Genomic DNA, 7,057 nt, shown 5'->3' with positions numbered 1-7,057 from the left:
ACCACCTTGCTGCAGGCCCTTGACACCCTGCGCTGGATGGTGAATTCCAGCAAGTGATGATCGCTATCACCCAGGTGGTCAAGAACCTAGAGGCCCCTTACCAGGTCATCACCTGTGGCCACGACCAGGTCCAACAGGGCATTTCCCCTGGTGGGACTGTGCACCTCCTGAATTAAGTGGAGGTCCTGTATCTCAGGCAGGAACCTCCTGGAACTGTCCGACCTGGCTGACTGTTCCTCCCAGCAGATGTCCAGGTAATTTAAAGTCACCCATGACAACTATATCCCTTGCCTTAAGTGCCTCTGCAAGCTGGCCCAAAAATTCCCAGTCCAGCTCCTCCCCTTGGTTGGGGGATCTGTAGTAGATCCCCATCATTAAATCCGTCTCCCCATGACCCCTTTGCATCTTGACCCAGAGCACTTCAGCTTGCTCCTCCTCTGACCCCATTCTGCTGGCAGAGGATGTGTATTGCTCCTTGACATAGAGCGCCACACCCCCACCTTTCCTTCCTTCTCTATCCCACCTGTAAAGCCTATAAAACCTAATGCTAACTGCCCAGTCATGGGATGAATCCCACCACGTTTCTGTAAGCCCTATTATGTCTGGGTTTGAACTGGCTATTCTGAGGGCAAGTTCCTTCTGTTTGTTCCCCATACTACGAGCATTGGTATATAGGCATTTAAGGCCTTGCCTAGTTGCGTGTGCCACCCCCTGATTTGGGAGAGATTTGGACCCCTGTTTCTTACCTGAGCACTCCTTGCATTGTCACCTGTCTTGCTTGGGTGGTGTCTCCTAGTCTTCCTGCGGTTCCCTCCCCCGGTGAGGCTAGTTTAAAGCTCGCTGTACGAGATCAGCCAACCTGGAAGAGAAGCCTTTAGGAGAGAGGTGAAGCCCATCTGTCGCAGGGCACTTAAGCGCCCTGTGCCTAAAATGGAAGTGATCTGTGAGAGACCTCTAGTGGTGAGAAGGGGGAGGCTCAGCTGCCAGTCACCAGGGCAGCACAGGTGTGGGTTGCCGAGACAACCAGTTTGGTCAGCTGACCAGAAGGGGGCAGGGCCTGGCCTATATAAACAAGCCAGGTTGAGACCAGCAGTTCAGTTCCCCTCTGGTGGCCAAGGAGGGGGGGAGCTCAGCCAGTGAGGAGATAGACTGCAGGAACATCCCCTGGTTGCCGCTATGACTTGGAGTATTCCCAGTACAGATAGAATGTGGTTTTGACCAGATGGTTTAGAGTTTATGTTGTAGCCCAGAGGCTTGAGTTTTCTGTTTGTAGTTTTATAAGACCGGAGGACCGGGTGAGGCTGTAGGGGTTGGAGGAAGCCTCATAGGAGCTCCCCAGTAGGGGGTGTGTGTGGGGGGGGGGGGTTCCTGGCGCCGGAGAGGGTGCAGAGACTGGGGGCCAGGCATGGCTATGGCCACCTGAGCCTCAATTGGGAGGAGCCCCAGTGGGGTGCAAGACCCGAGAAGGGAGTCTGGGGGCCAGGCATGGCTACGGCCACCTGAGCCTCGATTGTGGGAAGCCCCAGTGCGGGTGGGAGTCGCGAGGCAAGGCCCCAGTGCAGGTGGGAGTCGTGGGAGAAGTTAGGGAGTGTCCGTGAGGCACAGGGTGGCGAGGAGCCCCAGAGGCACGAGGGGGGCACGAGGAGCCCCAGAGGTGAGCCAGGGGGCATGAGGAGCCCCAGAGGCGAGCCAGGGGGCGCCCGCAAGGGCATAAAGAGAAGAGAATTGACTAGACAACGTCCGGGACATCTGCAAGGCTTGGGGCATGGTATCAGGGGTGGTAGGAGCCACGCGTAGCCCCTAAGGCTGGAGTGCACCGGGGCAACTAGACAGAGCATTGGCCAAGATACATCAGGGCACCGTGTTGAAGTAGATAGTAAAGGCAGCCTCCCCTAAACACTCAAGACATCAAAGACATGGCGGGCGAGATGGTGAGGGTGCGTTGACACTGACTTGACGTGGAAGGGGGTGCTAGGGGAGTTCATGGCACCCCTAGGTCCTGTCCTGTCACACCATCCCACCCCAGCAAGTCCCCCGCCCAAAAGCATGGGTCATTATCAGGTGGCCAGAGGAGGGCTCAGGCCAGGACTACATAACTCTGGTTTGAGCTGGCCAGTGGAGAGCAGGCTGCAGAGGGTGGACTCCTGAGTACTTCCAGAGAAGCTGTGGCAGCTCCATGCAGAGAGGCAGAGACCATGAAACCATAAGCAGACATACTGCCTTCTTTATATTTATTTTGTTATAGCCCAAGGTCTTATTTTTTCCAGTGGTTTGTGGCTGAGGCTGTAGGGGAAGTGGAAACCTCATTAGCATCCACAGGGTGCAGTGTTAAAGGGCCAGAGAGCCCTGTGCCATAGCAGGTACAACTATATAGGGCACAGAGCCCAGAGTGGAGTGAGGAGATAGTGTCCCAATATCAGGTCTGATCCAGTGGGTCTGGGCTGGGAGGCTTAGCTAGAGAACAAGGGGCAAAGCAAGTGAAGGCTGAAGCCCCAACAAACCCAGTACCACAGGGGTGCAACATTAAGGGACCAGGGAGCCTAGTGCCCTAGTATAAAAGGGTTAGGGGCCCTGGGTGGATTGAGGAGCTAGGGCCTCACAATTGGGTCCTAGCCAGTGGGCCTAGGCTGGTAGGCCCAGCTGGAGTGAAGAAGGACAGAAGTCGAAGAGGCTGAAGCCCTGACAGAGACATCATGCATACAACAAACTGCAAGGCATGGGGTTATGATAAGGGAAGTCAGAGCATGCCAATAGCTCTTAAAGGCAGGCTCCTCATGACCAAGTGTTCATGAGCCTAGACCATACCTGGAAAGCCCTGGGGCAGTCTCTCCTTCAAGAAAGAAAGAAAAAAAAAAAAAATCAAGACATGGCAGGTGATGGAAGGGAAATCTGTTCCTAGCAGAAAAGTAAAATATAAAGAGTCTCAGAGGTACCCCCAGGCATGTCCAAAGGCTGCTGGGGATAGCACCCTGTTACAGATGCCCTAACTATACTTGCTATCCATAGGTACAGTTTTAAATTAAAATCTAAGTTTGAGTGTAAAAATATGTAACTCATCTATAACCTTTTGCAACGCAGAGAGCCTGTTATAATTTTAATAACTTTAGTCTGCAAAATGACCTTCACTTCTATCTGTTCCTTTGCTTTCCTGACACTCCAGTGGTGTCATGCAGACAGCTCTCCATGCTTTGTGACCCAACATTTAACTTTTATTCCATCTTTGTGGCAAGTGTCCTGATCCTGTTTCAGAAGCCATAACCAGTACAGATAAAGCACTACAAAGAGGAGGAGGAAGAAAAGAAAAAAAAAATCTTTATTTCTATTTGCCAGCATAAGACTTCGTCTACATTATGGTTATTTGGACCAGAAAGGCATCCATTTAACCCCAATCATAGTACAAATAACATTCAAACAACATGTAAAACTATATTTTCAGAGATTCCAAGTATTGGCAGTGCCAATTGACTTCAACTGGAGTTGCAGGTGCTAAGGCTAAAAAAATAGACATGTGGGAAGTCATGCTTTTCAGTTGCTATCAGAACTAAATTGTTTATTTGACAAATGGAAAATTGACCAACAACTTTTTTGCTGAATATTAAAGGTTCAAATTTTAATCATCAGTTGTACATATTTAAAGAATCATTTTACATTTCTACTGACCCCTACCTTTGAGGAGCTCTCCATGCCTTACCAACTTTGCATGAATTAACCCTTAAAAAGCAATGCAGTAAAATGCCTAATTAGGCAAAAAATTATTTGGGCACAAAATTTGGTCCTCAACTCCATATTTCTATTTTTAGCAAATAGAGAGAGAGAAAATTGGGCATTTATCCAAAACCAGAAAGCCAAAAGGCAGTTCTTCAGTCTAACCCAAAGACAATGACCAAGAAATAGCATACTCTGCCCCAGTACAGATAAGCCATTAGTAGATTTTCCTTCCAAAAGGTTTGAGAAAATAAGTTGTCTTTGGTATATGAGGAAAAGGCCAAGAAATCTGGGTTATTTCAGAACAGGGGAAGGGAACAGATTTTAAGTTCAAGAGCTCCTCATGGAAGTTATTCTATTGAGCATCTTCTCTTCCATACAAAAGGAGCACTAGTTTAAATAGCTCTGTAAATCACAACTGTAGCCATAGCATGAGCTCTTGAACAGGCATATCCAAAGCCTACTATGCATGCAAAAAAAAAAAAGAAAAAAAAAAAAATCACACACTTTGAACACCCACACATTAACAGGCAGCTGGTGCACTCAGGGAATATCCCACTTGGATATACCACCTAATAGGCTGCTACATTCTGCTCCAACTCCATTTTCTGAGTGGATTAAATTGGAATTGTCCACTTTCAAAGTGAAGAGAGAAATGATCAAGATAACCACGGAAACTCCAAGGAAACTCTTATGAAGATGGAAGAAACCACTACTGAATGCTGTTGGTACGATCATTTAGCAACATCCATTGTCCAGTAGCACTCCTAGCACTCTAGTGACAAATGGCAAAAAGACCTTCTCAGTAACCACTAGGAAAATACAATCTTGCCTCTTTCTTTTGGTTCTGGGCCCTTATGTACCAGAACATCTAGACTTAGATTGCCGTCTGCCACTGACCCTTATTTGAACAAACAATGACCAAAGTCCAGCTAAATTAGAAATCCACAGCCTTCACTGGGCATTAAAAAGGTAGGCCATTTTGACTTGGGTCCCCAAATTTAAATATTTCAGCTTCGAGTAACCCGTGTAAAATTTCATAATGGCCCTTGTACAAACTTAAAAGTAGAACCCACAACTTTTGGCTGAAATCTGAATTTTGTTTATAGCAGTTTGTTTCTCCATGCATCTTTAAAAAAAGATTAAACATATTGTCATTTCATATATTATAACAATTTTACACTATGACATTTTATAGTTGTAACATCACCATATCTCTTGAGATCTAGAGATTTAATGTACTGACTCTTTACCTCTCCTGCAACAGAGTGTGGTTCATTCTTTTCCTGAGAGAAAGACTCAGCTTCTGCTGGACTATAACTCATGGAGTTCCAAGACCCTTGGGATCAAGGAGGATTACTCATATAGAGGAGAATTTTGCCTTTATTATTAGCATGTGGCTATTGGTAAGCCACTATTACAATTTAACTGCAGATTTATTGATTTAGGCTAACTTTGCAAGTGTTTTATTATCCAGCAGGCACTCCCAAGACAAATTGGAAATAAAAAATAATATAATGAAATCGGGGACACCGATAAAGACTCTTTTGGCCAGTACTGATGAACAATTATTAACAAGCCAGAATGGCTGATACTGAACCAATTGCCGATATGCAGCCCGGCAGCTTGGAAGCAGAGTCTGGCTGGTAAGTCTGTGGGGGAGAAGGGGTGTGTGTGTGGGGGGCGGGGGCAGATGAAGCTCCCCATGGTCAGGGAGGGAATAAGGCAGGGGCTGGGGTAGGCACTGCCCAGTTGTGGTGAGGTGGGGTGGGCTGCAGGATGGAGGTGGGTGGCTTGTCTTGGGAATGTGGGAGGGAGGTGGGGAGGGGAGTGGTTCCCACCACTGTGCACACCTCTGAAGGGAGGCATGTGCCCCTGGATTTGTGTGAGGAACAAGGGTGGGGACTCCTGCTGGGGGTGGGGGCTGTGCCAGCCTCTTCCCATAAGAGGGGCTGGGCTGGGGCTGCGCTCAGGGCAGGCAGAGGTAGGTAGGGTGGGCGATGGAGGCCCTGGGAAGGGAGCTATGGGGGGGAGCATGGTGAATTTTGGGGTGGCTGTAGCCCACCCTGTAAACCCCCCCCAAGCACACCACCCCCTACCCCTCCCCTGCCCACCCTGAATGCAGCCCCAGCCCAGTCCCCCTGCCAGGAAAAAGTTAGTGTAGCCCCCAGCCTGCAGCAGGCAGCCTGCCCCTGCCCCATGCACAAATCCAGGGGTCACATGCCCTCCCATGCCTGCCCTGGAGATGTGTGCAGTGGCAGGAGCCACCCCTCCTTCTCACACCCCCCATGGCTCCATCTCTCACCCTGCCCTAGATGGGCAGTGCATGCCCCTGCTCCCACCCCACTCCCTCCCTCACTGTGGGGGACTTGATCTGCTCCCCCACACCCCTTCCCTCCCCACGTCCCTTCCTCCCAACAGAGTTACTGGCCAGATGCTGCTCTACAAAGCTGCCAGGTTGCATTCCTGGCCATGTGCATGTGCACAGCATTTATCAGTAACATTATCCACCACATTGGCCATAAAAGCCAGTTACTGATAATGTCAATTTTCCTTTCATCAGTGCTGATAATATATGGACTGATAACAGTGCACCTCTATAATTAAACTGTGAAGCTGTGTTACAATAGCTGTAAAGGTAAAATCCTCTCAATGAACTGCACCAGTAATGCAGAAAGGGAGTTGAAACTTAACGGACTTTGTCAGAGAATCTCTATGGTCATAAATAATATGGCTTGATACAGCACAGGTAAGGAACTCTGAAGTTACTGAATGCTACTGTAACAATACAACTTCAAAGCTGTAAAGACATTCCCACCAATAGATATGGGGTTGCTTTACAGAAGTGAAAAGTAGAAGAAAGAGGATATGTGGGGAGGTGGAAGGGACCAAAACACCTGGTTAAGTGCCCAGGTGATGTGAATCAGTGTAGTCCCATGACCTCTGATGGAAATAAATAGATTTGCACCAGCTAAAGTTACCTGTAATTAAGAACCATTGTTTGAAAACATTTTCAAGTATTCACTGAAATTCCAGTATAAATAAATCTGTAAAATAGCATGCTTCTGTTTCCTTCAGTTTGGTTTAAGCACCTGGACATACAACATGCTAACACTGGTATAATTCACATTGGTTAGTAAAGTAAGTGACACTGTGTCAGCAGTGGACTGACAGCCAGTCCTTTCAGGGTAGCTGCTACAGTAGGACGTTCTCAAGAACTAGTACCTCAAGGCCAACTTGAAAAAAAATGCAACATCAACATCAACTCATGGGAGCCTATCACCCAGGACTACCCTAAAATGGAGAAAGAGTTTGCTGCAAGGATCTCAGTACTTTGAAACCTTACAATGAC

This window comes from Gavialis gangeticus, unplaced genomic scaffold (assembly GCF_001723915.1).
Source record: "Gavialis gangeticus isolate Ggan-Ray unplaced genomic scaffold, GavGan_comp1, whole genome shotgun sequence".
Lineage (NCBI taxonomy): Eukaryota > Metazoa > Chordata > Crocodylia > Gavialidae > Gavialis > Gavialis gangeticus.
This window is presented reverse-complemented; position numbering follows the sequence as displayed.